At 41.6% G+C, this 20503-nt stretch overlaps 1 protein-coding gene across 1 annotated transcript in view; it reads left to right on the top strand.

Moving 5' to 3' along the window:
• cpped1 (calcineurin-like phosphoesterase domain containing 1) overlaps nucleotides 1–20503 on the top strand; it is a 138712-nt gene that overhangs the window by 45623 nt on the left and 72586 nt on the right. The gene's annotated exons all lie outside the window — the stretch shown is intronic.

Below are 20503 nucleotides of genomic sequence, written 5' to 3'. Positions count from 1 at the left end.
GACACGAGGGGTTTGCGAGATGAATCTTTACTGGGTGGAAAATGCTGCCAGAGATGAACTTATAGTAGTAAAGGTCGAGAATACAGAGTAAACAGCATTATCACACTAAAACAAAGGTCTGAGACCACTTTCCTATTCAAGCGAAAGCAAAAGCTCCACTGCCTGCAGAGTATGTCAGACGTTCGGACGCTGTTGTATCTATTATATTGTGAAACTTTCCAGGACAGAGAAGCCTGCGATGTGTCCAGTTTCATTTTCCTTTTGTGATTTTGCTCCAAACCCGTTTCAGTCGATACAACATCTAAAACATTCATCTACCCGTTGATCCTTTTGTTGAATATCAGTGAACTTAGAGAAGCTTAAATAACTTCCCAATCTCCCCGTAACTTTCTTTTGTTTATACAATTCTCCCCCTGGGGCTGATGAACGCGCCTGTTTCCGCACGTTAAAATATGCAGAAGCGGAAGTGGAAACCACCTATACAACTATACATACATGTAAATGCACCGTACTGTTGTAGCTCCTGGCGTGCATTTCATAATTACATGCAGAATAGAAAATTTGCATGCTTTCATAAAAAGGGGCCCTCTATACATTCCTTGTGTCATCCAGCATTTACACACACAGCGCACAGTATCAGTGGTGTGTGTACTTTGGTGTGTGTGTGTGTTGTTTTGCCTGTAGTGAAGCCAGGAGGTGGGGGAACAATGTCAGCTGTGTATTAAACCTTTGATTCTTGTAGCACATTGCTAGTAGGAGGTCTGGAGTGTGTACAGGAAGTGCGTGTGTGCGTGTGTATAATGCTTATCCATGTGTATGTGATTATTTGTGCCTTTAATTGTTTTTTCATTTAGTCTCAGTGGAAAACCGTGTAAATATCTAAGCTGTTCTCTGGATCAGCTCCATGGCCCCTCATAACAAAATGGGCCTCCAATGGCCACTGTGTGTGTGTGTGTGTGTGTGTGTGTGTGTGTGTGTGTGTGTGTGTGTGTGTGTGAGTGAGTAAGTACAAGGTAAGAGGGACCAGAGTTTAGGTAGTAATATGTTTGTTTTTAAATGGGACTTAGACTTAAATTACACTTTCTTTACTCAGCGAGCAGCTATTACACAGCACATAAACCTTATTACACGGTAACAAGCCAAGAAAGAAAAGTGGTGTCTGTATTGATATTGCAGTACAATTAGTTATGGCAGCGGTTCCCAACCTGTGGGCCGGACCCCACTGGTGGGCCGCCAAGGTACTGCAAGTGGGCTGACAAAACATTTACAAAACATTACCATTTCAGTGAAAAGATGCAGTTATAAAATGCATTACCTTTGAGTGACACCACACGACGCTCAGGACAGAGCAGTGAGAATGTGTGAGAAGACTTGTTTCAGTCTAACTCTGGAAGATGTGGGCTGTTGTTCAGGCCCTTCTCTGCAGCCGTAGTGAAGTTATAGGGTGCACAGACATCCCCTTAAAGGAGCTATTTGCAAGTTTTTGCTATCGCTACATAGCCAGCATTAGCATTAAAAGCTGTTTACTCTCCAGTCTAGAAGACACATTGCCAGTTCTGCACCAAAGTCCTTGCTTCACTTGCCAAGAGCTGTCTCCAGTGGAAGAAAGCAAGCTATTTCTATCACTTTTCTTCTTCTCCCTGAAATTAGCACGCTAACTGGCGAGGCCACAGTAGCGTCCAGGCTTCCCTGAAGACGCAGAGGGCGTATTATAACCTCTTGTCTTGTAAATGTTACAGTGGTTAAGGCTCTTAGCAAGACTGGTAAATACACATTGGCTATGTAGCAATGGCGAAACTTACAAATAGCTTCATTGATGCTGAAATTACAAAGTAAGTATTTTCTATGACATTTAGCATTAATTATGAAAACTATAAAAAAAGGGAAAATATTACACCTGTGAAATGATATATAGGTTAAGCCTGTGGTTCTTGGGTAATTTAAAAAGTACTTAGAGTCTCATTTATTCCTGTACTCCTTGTCTTTTAACTACCAACAGGTACCAGGTGACCAGATGAGTATTTCATTGGTATCATGTACATGTACAACATATTCACACTGTAATATGCAGACCGTGGCTGACTCAGAAAATAAGGAAAAATCCTAACATTTAGAGTTCAGAGTTGTGTGTGTGTGTGTGTGGTGTGAGAGAGAGAGAGAGAGAGGGAGAAACTGATGATTTGGCATTAGCTGAGGGTTAGTAACAAACACTGTTCTCTGCGTAACAGCCAGGATCTGGCCACAGCAATATTGATCTGAAACAGAGATCCGTCTTTGTAGCTGAGCCCGAACAGACAGCAGGAGAGACTCGGCTGAGCTAATAGCCCTCACTCACCAACCTTCCTGCAAGCACAAAACATACAATGTGAAAACAGAGGCGAGGTGTATGTGTGTGTGCGTGTGTGTGTGTTTATATATGTGCAGAAAAGTGTGTGCATTTGAAAAAAGAAGTCTCTGTGGGATTGAGGTGGACTTTTCTGGAGTGTGTTTGTGTGTGTGTGTGTGTGCGAAAGTATTTGCATGTGTATTTTTGTGATGGTGTACGCACGAGTGCACATGTGCAAATTTGTGTGTTTGCTTGTGTGTTTGCACGCGTGGAGTTTACGCAGTGCGATACCTCCCGGCGCCCCTCGTTCACCTATCCCCTAATCTCTGCCGACTCCCGAGTGAGATAACGGAGCTTACTGACATTTGAATATTCCGACTCCTCGGCTGGAATATCAATCAAGACCAAGGCGGAGCTCGCAGATTTCTCCTTCCTCTGCCTTCCCGCTGTGCTCATTTCCTGTCGCTCCAACGGCCTGATTGTGTTGAGAGACAAAAAAAAAAAAAAAACACTTCATGTGCACAAGGTGAAGTCTGACCAAGTTTTTGCCACCATGGGAGATTTTAGCATAAAGTCTGTGCTGAGCTGAAGTCCTCTGTTCTCCCCTTCACCAAGTGGCTGATTGTCTCCAGGCAGTCGGTAGAGATGAGATGAGATGCAATGCTGGCGTTAGATAACAGATACCTTTTCCACTGAGCTCCGTGCAATTTCGGGGGATTTGATTTGATTCAATTTCCCTCTAATCTCCCTCCCTCACGCACATTAGAATGTGTGGAGCTGTGTGTGAAGTGTAGAATTTGGGGGGGGGTACTGATGAGAAATTTCCAGTTGCTTTGAGTAACGAGCAGCCTGAAAACGGGAGGGTTGCATAAATCTGCATACATAACCCAAATGTAACCAAGAGCATGTTGAAATAAAGTCATTCATCCTCTCTCTGTCAAGTCTCTCTGTCAACTTACACTTTTCCGGCCTCGTAAGAAAGTCAAATTGTTACATAATTCATTATATTTATTATAGTGTAGATATTGCTGCGATGGAGCCACTTAGATGAATGCTTTTTTTTTGGTTTTGTTTTTTTTTGACTCACACACATTCACACTCACATATGCTAAATCCTGAAATGCTGAGAAGAAACATGTCTCCAGTGTTAGTCTTCCCTGCTAGATTTATGCAATCAATTCAAACACAGTGGGAGTTCGTGAAGCCCCCGGAGCAAAGCAGTTCAAAAGTTATCAAAATGACTCCAGTAAATGTTCTTAAGTCACAATTCAAACTCAAAAAAAAAGAAAATCTTGGAGTCAGAGACAGAAGAGGGAGGGAGAGAGAATGATGGAGAGGAAGAGGAGAAAAGAGGCACCTAGAGGAAAAAGGAGTACAGGGGAGAGGTAGAGAGGGGGAGATTGCTGTCGGCTGGAGACATGCAGTCGGTAAAGGAGCCATTGACTTATTGTGTCCTGTTTGAGCTGCCTTCCCAAAGAAGCGCTGCTGTATCCATCTGGCTCAAAAGAATCTGCTGAGTAACTTTGTTTGGGATGAGGTTACAGCAAACTGTAAATTCTCCCACGCAGTCGAGAATCATCCAGCGTAAACAAGGCAGAGATGGAGGGAATAATAAAGCCTGGGCTCATATCTCCGCGCCTCAAACAACAACTCATCCCCCTCTCTCCTTTTCTTTCACCTCCATTCTCTTATTGTTTTTCCCCTCTACCTCTTCTGCTCAATCTCTCCCTTTTTTCCCTTCCTCCTCCCCTCGCCAACTCTCCTCTCTCCATCCGTCCACCCTTCCCTCCCTCTCTCCCTCCCCACCTATCCACAGTCGTTGCCTTGGTAACAATACAAAGAGATTTTCTTTGCAGCTCTGTCACCGTGGCAACGCTTGGCTTTCCTCCAGGCCATTGTTGGAAGCGCGCCGCCCTCCGGTCCACTCCAGCCGGCTCGCACTGACCAACCGTCAGATCGAGGCCATCCATTGGCTAGAAATTGCTCAAGTGCTGATGCCCCTATCAGCGAGCTCTGGAGGAGATGCAGATACTCCAAGATGGAGGGTCTGCGGTGGTGAAACTGCTGTAGATTCAGTGTTTTGATTGTGGCAAAGGCAGGCACCTGGGGTTTGTCTCAAGCAGTGATGGTCTGGGCTGTGGAGATTATCAGTGTCTGGACTGGAATTGATTTACTGCCTTTCAGAATTATTTTCCGTATTTTTCTCTCTGGTTTTGTTTAGTTTGCATCTAAAATCACAGTCCGTCCTTCTCAGGGTCATAACTCTGAATAAACAGCATAAGAAAGAAAAAATAGGACCCTTCTAACTTTAGATTTAGTCTCATGTTCATGTTTTCTTTCTTTATCAAAAAGTATTCTGGTTAATTGTTGCCTGTTCATCCATTTTTACCATGCAAACATATATTTTTAAGGGTGCAAATTTGCCAAAATGCAAACAAATACAGGCTAAAATTACAAACAGATAACTCTGAGATAACTCGGATAACTAATTCAACAACAGCAATATGGAGTAGTGAAGAAGAAAAAACTACTTTGGCCCCCCGTGTTCTAGAAGTATTTTTCACAGAGACAGTGTTATGTAACTCACAACTGGAGCCATTAGCAGGAATCTCTCCTGGTTGAATCATCGGTACAAATGATGAGCAACTCCACTGGAAATGATCCGGTTCTTTGATTAAAAAGTCGAAAGTGCGAGCCTGTGTGAATAAAAACATCAGGGGGAGAGGTTAACTACGACTCCCAAAGTGCATTTCGTCAAGAGACGTTCAATCGTTGAGCTTCAATATCAGTTGCGTTCGTCACTAATGAAGCTAAAGATGGATTTATGAGAAAAACTGAAAACAATAATCTGCAGCTTAAACCTATTCATCATTCTGATGTGAGCTTCTGACTTCTGGTTTCTTTTCCATAGCAACAGAGGCCAAAGCTCATGGGTGTTGTAGTATTTTAAGCCAATGGGTCTCAAAGTGGGGGATCCTTGAGGGGCTTCCTTGTGTTTCAGTGTTCAGTAACATTGAGGATATGGTTTGAAAGAAACATTTTGAAATGAGAATACAGAATTGGAAACTACTTCCACGACCAGCTGCCCTTTTCATTTTGCAGCTCTATACTTCCTGGTATCCCCAAAAGCATTATAGGGATTGTAGGTCCAGAGTTTAGAACATGATTTCCCTCTAAATAGAAGAATGTGGGGAAAAAAAGGATAACAGGAATGACATCCATCAAAAAAAGAAATTCATGTTAATGGTGCTGATGAGGGGAAAGTGGCAGAGAGCCACTGTCCTCTACCTGTGCACATAATTGCCTGCTCACCCCTGCTGGTGGAACACAGATATTGCTGCAAACATTAATGCTGCACAGCTGGTGCTGAAACTGCGCGCCACTCGTGAGGCACGGCAGCCAGTTGGCAACTGAGCGGCTTATTACAACAGCAACAGGAGACTTGACATTTTGGATCTTTTGTGCCAGTGAGTAAAATGCACTTTAGAGATGTCACGCTAATGGGATTGTGTTTTGGCAGGATGGCTCTGGCAGGAATCGGGAATTTTACACTTTCACCAGGCCAAACGCTGGCATCAACACTCCGGCAACTGATTATACTCGTGTAAGAGTGTCAATGTTTTGTTGTTCAGAGCTTTTTGTCTGAGTCGAGGCCTGTTCAAAAGATTTCTCTGGGTATCGTCTTGACAGATTAGTCTCCTCCCTACCCTCATTGTCATGGCGACTCGCACGACACAATGACAACAAAACCATTTCAATTCAGGCAAGGTATAAAAATAGAAAAATAAATCGGTCAAATACAGAAAAAAGGGGGGCAATTCAGCTGTTTTACACATGAAGCTCAATTTACTTGTCACAGGGAGAAACGTTCAGCCTGTGAAAACAGTTGTATAAGTTACAGAAGTTCGGGTCTTGTCAAGCGACGAGGAGAGGAACCTTGAAAGCAAAAACAAAGTTATCACTGACACAGCTAACTGGAGGTATTTTTACTCCTGGTAATAACTATTACATGTAACATCACCTGCAACACCTGCGGACTGCTGAACTCGTTATGTTTTATTATTTATTTCGGGCAGTGGCCGAACATCATTATGAGCTTTTAAATTAAAATAGACATTCAAATAGACATTCAGAATTTTAGTCTGAATGCATTAAAAATAATGGTGATGTGTGATCGGGTGCGGGTCTCTAAATCGTGGAAAATACTTCCCTCGGGCGGGTGGATTATTTATGCACACATGCAGATTTGGATGACATCAGACACATATGTTGCTGTGTCACCATGAAACGCCGGCTGTATGTTGAGAGACGCTTCTGTCACAGTTCAGGGCTGGCTGAGTCACGTCACCGCTTCAGCTGTTCGACTGAGGACACCGATTGTTTGCTGCTCTTTTCTGTTCTGCTTTGTTCTGTTTTCTTTGTGAGGTGGAATAGATACCAGATCTCATTTAATTGCAAAACAGAATGGAATCAGTGTTATTATGTTTTCTGTTTTGTACTCTTTAGTTATGCTCTTTGTTAAGTAATGAAAAATGGCTTGATGCCATTGTAGCTTGTTGAACATGCTGCAGCCTCTTCTCTTCTCTTCTCGTCTCGTCTCGTCTCTTGCAGTGAGTCTTCTTACATTTGAAATGTACAGTACAGTGAAGTCTCCCTCTCCCCTGCCACCTCCCTGGTCTCCGTTTCCCTCGGCTCTCTCTACTTTCCGGCTCATTTTTTGATGTGAGATATTGATAGAACGCCTTGAACTAACTTTGGAAACATGTTTATATATAGCGTCCGAGTAAATATACGTCAGCTGCTTTTTCGTATTGTCGTATGAGGTTGAGACCTAAATGTCTCGCAGATCAATTCAAAATACATTTCAAAGTAGTTTCTCTCTGTCTGAAAAATTGCAAGCACAGATGTTGCCTCGGCATTTTCTACTTTTTAGCATCTCCTCCTGGAGTTTTAGACATTACTTTTTTGGCGATTTGGTTTTAATTAGTGATAACTTGGTGATAACAGATCTCACCCTCATCCTGAAAAATCACCAGATATCCAAGTCAACACGTCTTCAGCGTAAAGATATATGCTCAGTCCTCTCCTCTCCCTCCCGTCCATCAGCTGACCTTTCTGCTGTGACTTGTCTTTTCGCTCGGCAGAGGCAGGTAGCCGATTGTCTAATTACAGAGATGATGGACTGACACTGTGTCCGACAGGTGTGGTATGTCAGTGACGCTGTGAGATGCTGTTTAGAGACGCTGAGTTGGTGTGTCGGTTTACATGCGTGTATGTATGTGTGTGTGTGTGTGTGTGTGTGTGTGTGTGTGTGTGTATGAGAACATATATATATACTTAAAAAGAAAAAAGTATATGGTGAGTGTGTGTTTGTGCATGAAAACCTCAGGCGCATCCTTACTGTATGTGTGCAGCTACTTACAGTGTGTGTGTGCGTGTGCATGTGTGTGCGTGCTTGTAAACGGTGCTGTCACAGTGTGTGTGGGGAGGCCTGGTAGGGCACGCTGGGACAGTCGGAAATAAAGAGCCATCTGACAGCTCCAGTGCTGAAATGCACTCTGGGAAAAAGAAAAAGGAAAGCAAGAGATTGGCCTATTTGACCGCCAGTGCGCTGTGTGTGTGTGTGTGTGTGTGCGTGCGTGCGTGCGTGCGTGCGTGCGTGCGTGTGTGTGTGTTGGTTATACATCCAGGTGTGTACAGCAAGCATGCATGTATTGTATGTGACTAAGGTGTGTGCTGGTATGTGTGTGTGTTCGTGAGACTGTAAATTTGTCTGTGTCTGTTTGCATTTTTTGTGTGTGTGTGTGTGTGTGTGTGTGTGTGTGTGTGTGTGGTCCTGTAGTAATTAGGTAACAGTCTGGCCCTCAGCGATCCATTTCCTGTCAATGAGGACAAAGAGAGACCTGCTGATGAACCATCTGGTGTCCAGGTGCATCACTGGCTCCCTCTCCCTCCCTCCCTCCCTCCCTCCCTCCCTCACTCCTGTTAGCTCTGTCCTCTTTATAACTGTCTGCGTGTCTCTCTCACTCTCACCCCTGGGAGGCTGCTTGACCCGCAGCGGCAGCTCTCCTTTTTTGTAAAATCGATTTCATCAGGAGGGATGATTGAAGTGTGGTTGTTGTTGCCATCCATTTTGTTCTGGATAGCGCCATTCCTCTGTGTAGCCACAAGATAGAGACTACTTCATCTATCAGAGACAAGCAGGATGATCTTGATCACAGGCTAATTTGTTAATAGAGGGGGTAGATGTCTGTAACAGTTTATTTTTTAAAAATCTATGTGTGATTATGTTGCAAGTCCTCACACCAGTGAAGGAAACAGCAGTTCACAGGTGGATCTCAATGCGACTCTAGGGAAACATGTTGGTTGCACTTTGCGTGCACTGTAGCTCTGTGTGGTGCAAATCAATTCTTCATGGTTTGTGCGTGGTTTACAGACAGACGTTTCCTTCCCTGTTACATGCAATGTTTTCACCATGCGATAAAAGCAAAATCGTGTATTTCATGGTCAAATAACATACTGTGGTGTTGAGTGTTATTAATCCTATTTATGCCTTGGTACTGCTAGCAACACATGCAACCTGCACCATCACAGAAATCACCTAAACTTGCATCTTAAACCTCCATTACAGGAGCTATTTGTAAGTTTTGCTATCGCTACATAGCTAGCGTTAGCCATAAATGATTTTGATGAAGCTCTTTAACATGTTACCATCTAATAAAGCTGAAACAGCTGACATGTCAGCTAACAGTGACATTTCAGTTGGGTGATGTTCGTCACTATCATATACAGTCATAGTCATCGTCATTTTTTTCCTCTATTGACATAAGATGTTAAACTCATGTTTGTTCAGACTGTTTCTTCCCATTTTCATAAAGCCGAAATGAACATTACCCCAGAACCTTATTAAAGCTTATTCAGTGACGTCTTCATGCAGCTGGATGCTCCTGGTTGTTGTGCTGTCGGTTCCATCTTGTGCTAAAAGCTCGAACCTGAGAGTTTACCCGCTTGCAGATCTAGTTTATAGTTATTATTATTATTATTAACACATGAAGCTATTATTTTGCCAAACCCAAAGCAAGGTTGTAATCTTAACCCCAGGAGTAAGGCCTAGATTTAATTTAGATAATAAAGATTAAAACAGCTTGAAGAAGTGAGCATGGACTGTTGATAGTTTATTTCTATACCCTGACAATGACGCATCCATACATGCCACCGCATCCCATCTCACTTTGTACAAATCTGAGCCCCACACATTTTAGTAAACACACTTATCACTGCAGCTGTACTGTCTTGATGTCACCCAGCTGCACGCAGCGCATTCTGTTCTCCCTGCATTCATTAGTGATCTCCTGTGTCTTATGTTACCTGCCATGTTGCGTCACTTTGCACCGATAAGAGAAAAAAAAAAGGTGAGTGTGAAAGATTGGCTTCTCAAGAAAAACACTCACATGATACACACTGACTCTCATTTACACCATCAAGACGTTGACTGAACAAGTGCAGAGTCTGACAAAGAAGGGTATAAAAAGTAGAACTTATATATTCAACTGCTCCACATTATATATCCTTCCAAAGAGCACGCAGAGGAGCCCGGCTTAGCCTTGTGTATCTTATCCCTGAGAGCCCAGAGCCCACTCTGTCTCTCTGTCTTTGAATACTGTATTATCTTGACAGAAAGTCCCCAAGGGAGATTGGCAGGTCAATCCTTTTGACAAGATGACTCATTGAACTTTGTGTAGGGGATGGTCCCATAATGCACTGCCTTCTGCATACGATAATTTGCCGTAGCAGGGTCATGGCAGAAGGAAAACACACTTTGATGTGCAGCATGCGCACAATGACAGGCCTGGCTCTGACTTTAGTTACGCTGCTCAAGTTCAGCTTTATATTGACATTGACACGTGTGACAATGACGTCTTTATATCAGCAGCAATAAAGTCACTTATAGTAAAAGGTTAAATGTCTGAGCTGCAGCAGCTCCGTATGTATGTATGTATGTATGTATGTATGTATGTATGTATTCATTTATGTATAATAATTCTAACTTCTGAAGAATCTCAGCTCGTTTTGGATTCTTTAAACCCTATTATTTTGTTATAATACTTTCTTTTGGAATATAAATTTCTTTTTCGTAATATCTCTTTTTCCTTTTTTATAATTCACAATATGCTTTTGAGGCCACTGCATCTGCAATGTAGGACTTCTCCACGAAAAATGTACTTTGTCCAAGATGCTTCTTTGTCTAAGCCTCTTTCTTTGTCAGTGTTTATCTATTTTATTAGTAAATTCAAGTTTACCTCTTTAACTTGCAGAACCTCAAGCATCCAGCTCTGGATTCTTTAAACCTTCTTTTCAGTCCTGATATTTTCTCTATTTCTTCCATTCTTAGAGACCTATAATGCAGGGTCTCTTCTGACTATCAGGGCACACTTCTAATTTCAAACAGACAACATTACTATGTTATGAAGTGAAGCTCCCTTGGATCTCAAAGTTCAAACAAACAGTGTAAAAGACGACAAAGTGAGTCCCGTCATCACTGTCAGTGGTATCCCTCCAGGCTGTACATCGCTTTCTCTTCACAGATTAGAGTCTGACTCCTCCTGGTCTGAAACCTTGGAAGGGAATGTTTCATTTTCACAGATCCTGATTTTTGCTGCCCTGGGCCATAAGAATAACATATGCAATTTCTGAAAAGCTGAGTGCTGTTTTCACTATATAATTGATGTGCTGTGCAGTGAAATCTAATGCTTCAGCAGACTTATTAAAAAATACCAAAGGAGCATTGGGAAAGGCAGTAAAAGATTATTGATGATGATATACCAAAATAAAATTATCATTGTTATTGGCAAAATACAGTTTGATTACAGCTTCTGGAGGCTCTGTTAGATAATCATGTTATGAAACATTTTCGTAATGTTTCGGAAACACAGCAGCACAGAAACTGCCCTTTTATTTTAATGCAGATACTAGAGACTGCTATATTCTCCTTTTTCCAGCGCAGTTTTTGGTGTAGTAGATAATGGGTCCCTGATAAACACCCTTCAACAGTGGGTTGATATATCGGATGCAGCCTGGGAGTGGTTTTCATATTTGTCAGATAACAGGGTTTTTTTTGTCTCAGTTGGTGACACTGTTTCCTCTTTAGTTTCAATAACATATGGAGTGCCCCAGGTTTCAATTCTGGGGCTAATCTTGTTTTCCTTGTATGTGCTTCCCATTGGTCATTTGTACAGATTGTTGCATGACATTTGTCACTTGAACAATACTCAAATATATCTCCCTGTGAAGCTCTAATACCTCTCTAATCTGTCTTGTCTGGTAAATGTCTAGCGGATAGGAAAGATTAGGTGTCTGCAATTCTATTTAAATGAATGCTGAACAGAGGATCTTATCATTAAGTGCATTTCCACCCACCTGTTTCCATGCACATTTATTAATTTGCACATATAAAAACCTGTATGGAAATGCTGAAAATCTGAAAAAAATAAAAGTATATATATAATATATAATAAACATATAACAAATGCTATTGTTTTACACTTCGCTGAAGTAGAAATCTCAATGTATCCATAAGTAACTTTTCATGGGTGTCTCTTAGTTGTGACATGATGTGTTCTTTTAATTACACCATCTTGTTGCACCTTCTTCTTCTTGTTCTTCTTCAGCTCCACCCCCTCAAATTCATGGATGTGCATTGCCCTAACAGTCTTCTCTTTGTGGTGTGCCTGTCATTCAGGGTGCGGACCGTTCCCATTGGATTAGTCCAGGGCTGAATTTCTTTCCCAGTGTGACCATGCAGTCTCCACACAGATGTTAACACAGTTTTTCACTCTTGCCTGATCATATCACTTATTTTTCAGTTTTTGTTGCTCTGATCTTCTCTTCCTTCTCCATCTCTCTTTCTTGACAATGTGATGGTTGTATGTTGTGGAGTATATACACCAGCACTCGCCAATCAATCCCGTTCAAAACTCCACACGGTCTGGCAGCATCAGAAGGGTAGATTGATCCTTTTCCTTCCCCCTGGTAATCCTTAAATTGGCACTCTCCGTTAGCATGTGTCAGAATTATCACTCCCACTGCCCCCCCTTTACCCCATCTCTTTCCCGAGCCAATTTGTGTTTCTCATTTACAGAACCAGGGCTGAGTAGGAACACCGGATTTTCTTCGGTACACATACAGATTGGACCGTTAACAAAACCATGAGGAGACATTTGCTGAATTCAAATTTTATTCTTTCATCATTTTGCCTCCGATGGGGAGTTGTTAATCACTTATACCGTAGCTTGCAAATAAGTCTTAAGTGGACTAGCTGCACTTTTTATGAGAAACACTTGTTTTACTGTTTGTAAGGGAATTTCATTCTATTAAATCACCTTGTTAACTCATTTGAACACTTTTTTGTTTTGCATTACAATATATGCTTGGCATATTTCTGTTAGAAGAAATTGGTTCTAATATTGATTTGACATTCTAGTAACAAATAATTTTCAACATGTTAAGTATTCACAGTTTACAAGACAGCTTACTTGGATTAGATGTTAAGCTCTAGAATTTGTATTAAAAAAATGAGGGAAAAAATGAGGTGTTTTATTTGAGTGGTGTAGATTCAACAATCTTTAAAGCAGTAGTGAAACAACTAAGGACAGCTTCTTCTGGATTAAAGGGCCCAGTTTTTATTACTTTTATAAATCCGACGCCAGTTAATCAGGCTCCAAATAGTAACTAGTTCTATACTACTCAAAAATGAAGCTGCCAAACTTTAAAACTAAAAGCAGGAAAAGAGAAAATTTTGCACTTTTATCTTCACTATACATTTGTGATACATTGGTTTTGCATAAGTCTGGTTTTACAATAAAATGTTATTATTGTATTTTTATCGTTATTGCAGCTAAAAGCATATTGATAATGATTGATTGTATTGATAGTGACAGTGTTGTTGACCATGTTGATGAAAAACATCAGTGACTGCTAAAACCAAGAACAAGTACCAAAGGATTATGATGCTGATGATAGTTATGATGATGATGATGATGATGATGCCGATGATGATGATGATGATGCCCCTGATGGTTGAAGCAGAGATCAGTGCCAGATGGCTTTAAACACACAGAGAGCTCTTGTTGTGCAGCTCCGCTCTGCTAAGCAGGATTCGGGAAGGTAGAGAAGGATTGGCAGGGGAGCAGGACGAAAAGCAGGTTTGCTTTGTTTTGAGTTAAATTCCCTGGACTGTTTCCTCACTGCCAATAGCACTGGCAGCCTGAGTAATCAGCGTAAACTCACATTGTGCAAACACTTGTGTCTGTTGCAATGTGTATTTGTGTCCTGATGGGAGTGAAAGCAGCATTTGTGCACATTGTGTCGCTTTTTTTTTTTTTTTTTACCTTTCATGCACTATGCACATGCACGACGCAAACTACAGTTACAACCAAAACAGTAAGTTTGATTTTGTCTGGCAGTGATCTTCTGTTTGAAGCCCAAGGACACATTAACTCTCTGGCTTCAGCTCTGCATGTACAGAGAGAAGCGGCAGGGAAAGAGGTATGAGAGGAGAGGAGATATTTTTATGGTGCATAGATGTTGATTTGAATATAGGACTTTGTAGACTGAAGTACATTTCATCTACACTGGGTCCTTTTATGTATAAAGTTATTATCAATGAACGTCACGCTGCCGAAAATAATCTGAAACTTCAAGAGGTAATGTTGATACAACCACATGCAAAAAAAAAAGTATAAAGGTTGTGATATAAATATAACATGAAAATAAGGCTGAGGAAACATGTTGTTGCCTCAATTACGACAAAATTGCTACTACATAATTATAATCCTTGAGACTTCAGGCCTGATGCACTATCCATGGTAACAAGTGGTAACAACCAGTGTGATTTAATACTACAGGTCCCAGAATTCTGGGGACATAAAACAATATAATACAGTCCTATAAAAGAGAGCACAGTTATTAAAATGTCTGGTTCCCCACAAAGAAAACACCACAAAAACAGCAAAGATGTATGTCGACTCTGTGATTAAAATCTTAATTAAAATCTCGCCATTTTCAGTGTGTAGGTTGCTAGCACGGAGGTTGTTGTTGTTGTTGTTGTTGTTGTTGTTGTTGTTGTTGTTGTTGTTGTTTCCCGAATGGCAGGCTTATACCCACAGCATACATTCAGCAAGTCGGGCTGTAGGAGAGTTAACACTGAACAATGAGGCTGATAAACTTACAAACTCCCATGTTGAGGAAGGGAATATAAAGCCTGTGCGAGACTGGTGGACTCCGTCACTAAAACTAAAAACTACTGTATAAAGAGGTTATTACTGAATGTCATTTGCTGAATAAAATGCAAACAAGACAAAGTATCAAGAAGGTGTTTAATGCCAATCTTGGTGACCTTGTGCACACAGCCATCTGCCAAACGCTCACTGTGAAAGAAAATTAGGAAAAACACATTTGGAATTTGTTTTGAATGACATCTGTGTTTATGTGTCAGACAGTTGAGCATGAACGTTGCTTCAACTTTTACCTTGCTGCTATATACATATATATATATATAAAAACGTTCTTTCAGTAAGTTAGTCCAAGCCAGAGTAACAACATCTATTTAACATCGGATGTTTTTCTGGGAAGTGCCAGGGGAAACGGGGAGGAGGAAAGTGGGAGGGGAGATACAGCATGAAGACAAGGAGGAGGAGGAATAAACAGCAGTTGAAGGACTGTACAGTGTATTTTCTGGAGGACAAAAGGACAAAGAAACGAAAGAGAGAATAACAAGAGATACCAAAGGAAGGCAAAGACAGGCAGCGTTTTTTTTACAGAAGTCATCTTTTATTGCCACGTAAGAAAGTCGTATATAGAACAATGGTGATATACTGTCAGATTGCAAATCAACAACAAAAGAAGAACAAAAATATCCCTGTCATCCCTCCCCAAAATAAGGAAAACAGACTAATTCATAGCAACACTATGGTAATATATTTCTTGGACAAAACGTCTGCTATACCTCTTTTTCTAACAATATTTGAATAGTACCAAAATACAGCTTTTTCATAACGTAATATCACAAATTATAAAGTGAGTAAACAGTAAAAGGACAATGGGGCATCACGGTGCATATTATAAGCTACTGTGCAAACAATAGTGGGAGATGGGCTCTACCATAGAAAATATGCTTTACTAGTCACGCATAAATGCAGTGTTGGGGCCATATGTATCCATATACACGTATGCATAAATACCACAAACTGGTCTGGACATCAAAAATAGAAAATTGGATCTCATATAACTTTGTATGTAATGCATGATTAACACCAAAAATCAGTTAATCAATGAGTTATTCTATAAAAGGATATGCTTGCTAACGGATAGTATTCATATCGCAAATAGCTTATTGATTCTTCAAAGGAAATGGAAAATCTGTTGGCTCTGAACCGTAGCAGAGGTCAGCAACCACAGTTGTTTTTCCACATCTACTGTGATTGATATCCTTCTCGTAATGCTAACAGCAGGTATATTCAATATAGGTTTATGATCAAAATCATACATACTGTATAAAGCACACCATAGGAGCAAACCCTGTTTAAAAACAGATGTTGAGCGTCACTGGACAACAAACACTGCACCTCCTCTGTCTGCGTGTGCGTAAGTAGACAGCTCCGTATAACCGGTGAAAAACATTGCGCATAAAGACTGATGCCATACAAAGTCGTAAACGTAGCTGACAAATAAAAACAAAACCAAACAAAAAACCCTTCGATAATATAGTGATATATTCATTTCTTGATCATACAGATGCTGTTCTTCATAGGCTGTAGTGTGTACAACGCTATCAAGTCCAGCGAGCGGCAGCGGTAAAGGATTTTAAAAAAAGGAAAGCGCGGAGGAAAATCTGGTAAAAATGTAGCTTGTGTTTGAGCCCTTTAGTGTCATCTCTGATGTACTGTACATATCCCACTTTCTGATCATGGCAACGCTGCTCTTTCTTTTCGTTAATGAAAAGAGTATACTGCATTTTATCTGTAGCGATTTAAGGGAAAGAAAAAGAGTCTCTCTTCACTACTTCCCCAGCAAGAGATGAATATTTACAGACAACGGCACTGTCTTGATTCAGACCGACATCAAGAACAATCCATGCTTCACATCTTCAACTTTTAAATGAGCGTAAAAAAAATACTCAACTCGACAGGAGATACATATTCCAGACAAATATGTTCCAGTCCATATTAGAAATGCTTAATCTGTCTGGAGGAATCAGTGATTGATTTGAGAATCTGCTGAGCTGCTGCATCAATGATCAATAGTCTGAGAGTCTGCATGTCTGGGTAACGATACTGTAGTAACATGAAATCAATGGACAGAGGAGTTCTTGTGTTCTCGTGTGTGTGTGTGTGTGTGTGTGTGTGTGTGTGTGCCAACAGTCTCTGATTCACAGCTTTTCTAAATGGAGCTGTTTGAGCTCACGTTCCGTTCACCGCCAGCGTTTTGCAATATCAATAATTCAAAGCCCATCAAGTGTTGACATTAGGTCCCTTTTCAGTCTTTGCGTGCCACTCTTGAGTCTCTGTCGCGGCACCAAAGCTCTTCCACGTTTCTCTGGGTTTCGGTGATTAAAGACCACAGTGAGAACTCATAACCCCCCCCACCCCCCAGCCACTGGTCCCAGTACAGCTCCTGTTCTGTCTCATATTGAATATTCCTTGTAGATATACCACTGCGCGTTGTTTCTCCCGGCGGCTGGCTGCTCTGCTGAACGAGAGAGTTTGATTTCCTGTTGAATGGAGATACTTTTTTTTTGTATTTGAGCCAATTCAAGAGAGAAGCATCCTATCCACATATCTGACTGCAGCGCCCTCTCTGTTACCTGCCTCTTTCTTTCTTTCTTCCTTTCTCCTTCTTTAGTGGGAGTATAAACTTTTCTATTATTCAGTTTTATCACCGCTTGTACTTTAGGTGGGTGACTTTTCAAGGTGTTTGCCTTCCAGCTTTTCCTCCATCTCGTTTTGAGACATTTCATTAAAATTAAAATCTCTCTTCTTTCTTCTACCTTTATTCTACTCTCACTGTTTGCTTTTCTCTGTGCCCTTATTAATTCGACGCGTTGGGAGACTTTGCCACTCTTTGGGCCCGTGAGTTAACTCCCTGACTCAACGTTAGCTCGACCATCATTCAGAACTCTCCTCTCCACCAGTGCTGTGGGAGGTGAGTCCTGTAGCGTGGTGGCTCAGGTGACGCAGGAGCTAAAGAGGTTCACACTCCGGAGAGAGCTCAATAAGCATTGCTTTGTGGGTGGGAAGCCAGTGAGGGATCATTGTTGACTAGCGGTTCTCATTGGTTGCTTGGGGCAAAAACCCCTGTTCAAACGGGGACGTGACCTGGGGGATCAATGCCTCAGCATTGATTCACTTCCCCTGCTCGCTGGTCTGTGACTGCAAAGTAAATCAAAGGGGCAAAAGAGGGAAAAGATCACTAACTTTGGGATGTAAAGTGTTCAAGTGGCAAGAGGGACAGGTCTCACTTTCCTCTATTGTGGCCCCCACTTAGTGACAGATGCAGTCAAAATATTGCATCTGCAAACACCATTGAGTAATATCACTCATTAACTCCAGGTCACGAAGCCAAAGCATATTCAGCACAAGCGTTAACACCTTCGGGTTGCATGCTTGACTGGCTCTGTTCCTGCTCCTACTGCTGCTGCTGCTGCTGATCGATGCACCGATGAACCACTGCACCCTCTAACTTGGGTTTGATTCCTATAATTAGACCAATTGCACCTCCACTCTTCATTTGACTTCCATTCAGCCAGGAAGGAGGAAAAAATAGGAGAAATAGAGATGAAAAAGCTTCACGTTGCTGCAGCCAGGACCTGGCACGGTGGAGCAGCATGAGTTGTCACTGAGTGGTCATCCCTAAATTTAGATCTCATTTGGCAGCGTCATGGTTGGTGGTAAGACACTGAGAGGTGAGGTTGATCCCTGTCCGTCTGCTCGGTCACCGAATTTTTTGAATCATCCACGTGTCTTTGCAAAAATATTTGGTTCTAGACGTTTTGTGGCATGATGACTACTCGCAGGCTTGGGTTAAAATGCAGGATTATACGTATATCTTTGTTGATGATATCATATAATAGAGATCCACTCTATATTTTGGTTATGATCTGTTATGTCGTTTTCCAATTAAAAAAAATAAGTTGTGGACACGAGCATCAACCGTGAAAAACTGTCAGAAACTCCATCAACAGAAAATCCAAAGAGGTAAAAAGCTGATCGATCGTTCTGCAGACAGTTAAACATGCCAGAGAGGAAAGCAACCGTCTCTGAGCCATAAAATTGTCCTTCAGATTTTTAAAGCAACTCCCCTGTGAGTAGGATTCATGAGGAATAATGCAAACTGGCCTCTTTTTCCTCTGGATTTGTATGCACTGAATGTCTTCAATATTACAGTATGTTGAGCCTGTACCTGACTGTAAATTCAAACACTGCATTTTATCACCAAATAATGTTTTCAAAGTTCCGAATAACACGGATCTCGCAGATTACGTCTTCAGTAAATGACGAACGCGGGAACCTTCCGGCTCTGTCACTTTTCTGGTTGGGAGTCCTGGAGACTACCTGCTGTCTCTTTTGTCTCTGCTGCGGCATTTTTTGTCTGACCGACTCGTCTGATGAAAAATGTCAGACATGGCCGCCTCCTGCACCCACTCATCTGTGGCCCTGACCCTATCAACCGTGACCCAGCCGGCGCAACCAATTCCCCGTTTTCTATCAGGTTTATTTTGGCAGTTATGGTGAGGGATGAGGTTTTTTTTTTTTTTGTTTGTTTTTTTTGTTTACCAACTACTGTTTCTACTGCCCTGCCTGCTTACCAATTGTTCCAGTGGCTGCTTTTGCAGAGCTGAATGAGCTTTAAGGGTGGAGCAGTATGGGACAGCAGGAAGGGGGTTCATATTTCCACATTTCCGCCTTGCTGGATTAAGTCAATTGGGTCGGGTAATGCGCATCCTGAGCGAACATTGACCTGCTTCTCAACAAAAACAAAAAACCACCAGCTGTCGAGAGAAGGAGGCGATGGATACACGGAGGAGTTAAAAAAAACAACATTTGCACAGGATTATCATCGGAAGCAAACAGCTTTATGGGATTGTGAACTCCGTTATATATATGATTCACTTTGGTTTGTTTGAGTTTTGACTTCTTCAGAGACAGTAATCGTATGCCAAAGTTGGATACACACACACAGCACACGCACACGCACACTCACACACTCACAGGCATACACAGAGTTATAAAGAGTGAAATGTGCGCAGTGTTCAAGAGGACACACAATGGTACAAAATTGCAAACTGAATCACATTTTTTTGGCACACAGAATCAATCACTAATATTTCCTGCTAGAACAATGGGGAAAACCAATCATGCCTTTCTAGATGGGGGTGAATTATTATTATTCACTGTCTCATCAGGACTGCACGCCACTATCACAGAAAAGATTCATCACAGCCCCGCTTTTTTTTTTCTTTTTTCTTTTTTATTTGCTTCTCTCAGATATCTCCGCTCTCCATTCAGACGTGGAGGGAGGCAAAGAAGAAGAAGAAGAAGAAAAGGGTGAAAAGAAGTGTAGAAGAAGAAGAAAGCATGAAAATAAAGAGATTAAGCGAGAAAGGCTGTGTATATTTAGATATATATATAAAAAGCATAATATCGGTTATCGCTACAAAGGGCCAAGATCTGGAGTTTCACAGTCTTCCATGTACAACAGGCGCAGTAACAGTGCTGACGCTTTGTCTCTCTGCTGTGATGACGCCTGCCGCTCGGCACCCTGGGAGCAGAGGGAAAGCAGAGTCCACCCTGTAATGTATTCTGTGTGTGTGTGTGTGTGTGTGCGTGTGTGTGTGTGTGTGTAGGTGACACATTTTAATGCTCTGATGACTTCTTAAATCCTGTTCCACAGCCTCAGTTTGGTCTCAGGTTTGCAGTCATGTGACCCAGCAGGCAACAAGGGGTTCCACAGCATGATGCAAAAATATCCCCTCCTATAGACCCCCTTATCTTGCGCTCAGCTGGCATAGTTGTTTCATCTGGCTTTTGATTTAACACAGTGGTGCTTCCCCCTTTTTCCTTTTTTTTTTTTTTTTAATACATTTTACCCAAAATTAGTGCAGCTCTGCTGGACCTGGCAATA

This window comes from Seriola lalandi, unplaced genomic scaffold, assembly GCF_002814215.2.
Source record: "Seriola lalandi dorsalis isolate HSWRI2012SDOR001 ecotype SW California unplaced genomic scaffold, Sedor1 jcf7180002054965, whole genome shotgun sequence".
Lineage (NCBI taxonomy): Eukaryota > Metazoa > Chordata > Actinopteri > Carangiformes > Carangidae > Seriola > Seriola lalandi.
The sequence above is the reverse complement of the archived record's forward strand: the minus strand, read 5'-3'. Positions and strand labels throughout refer to the sequence as shown.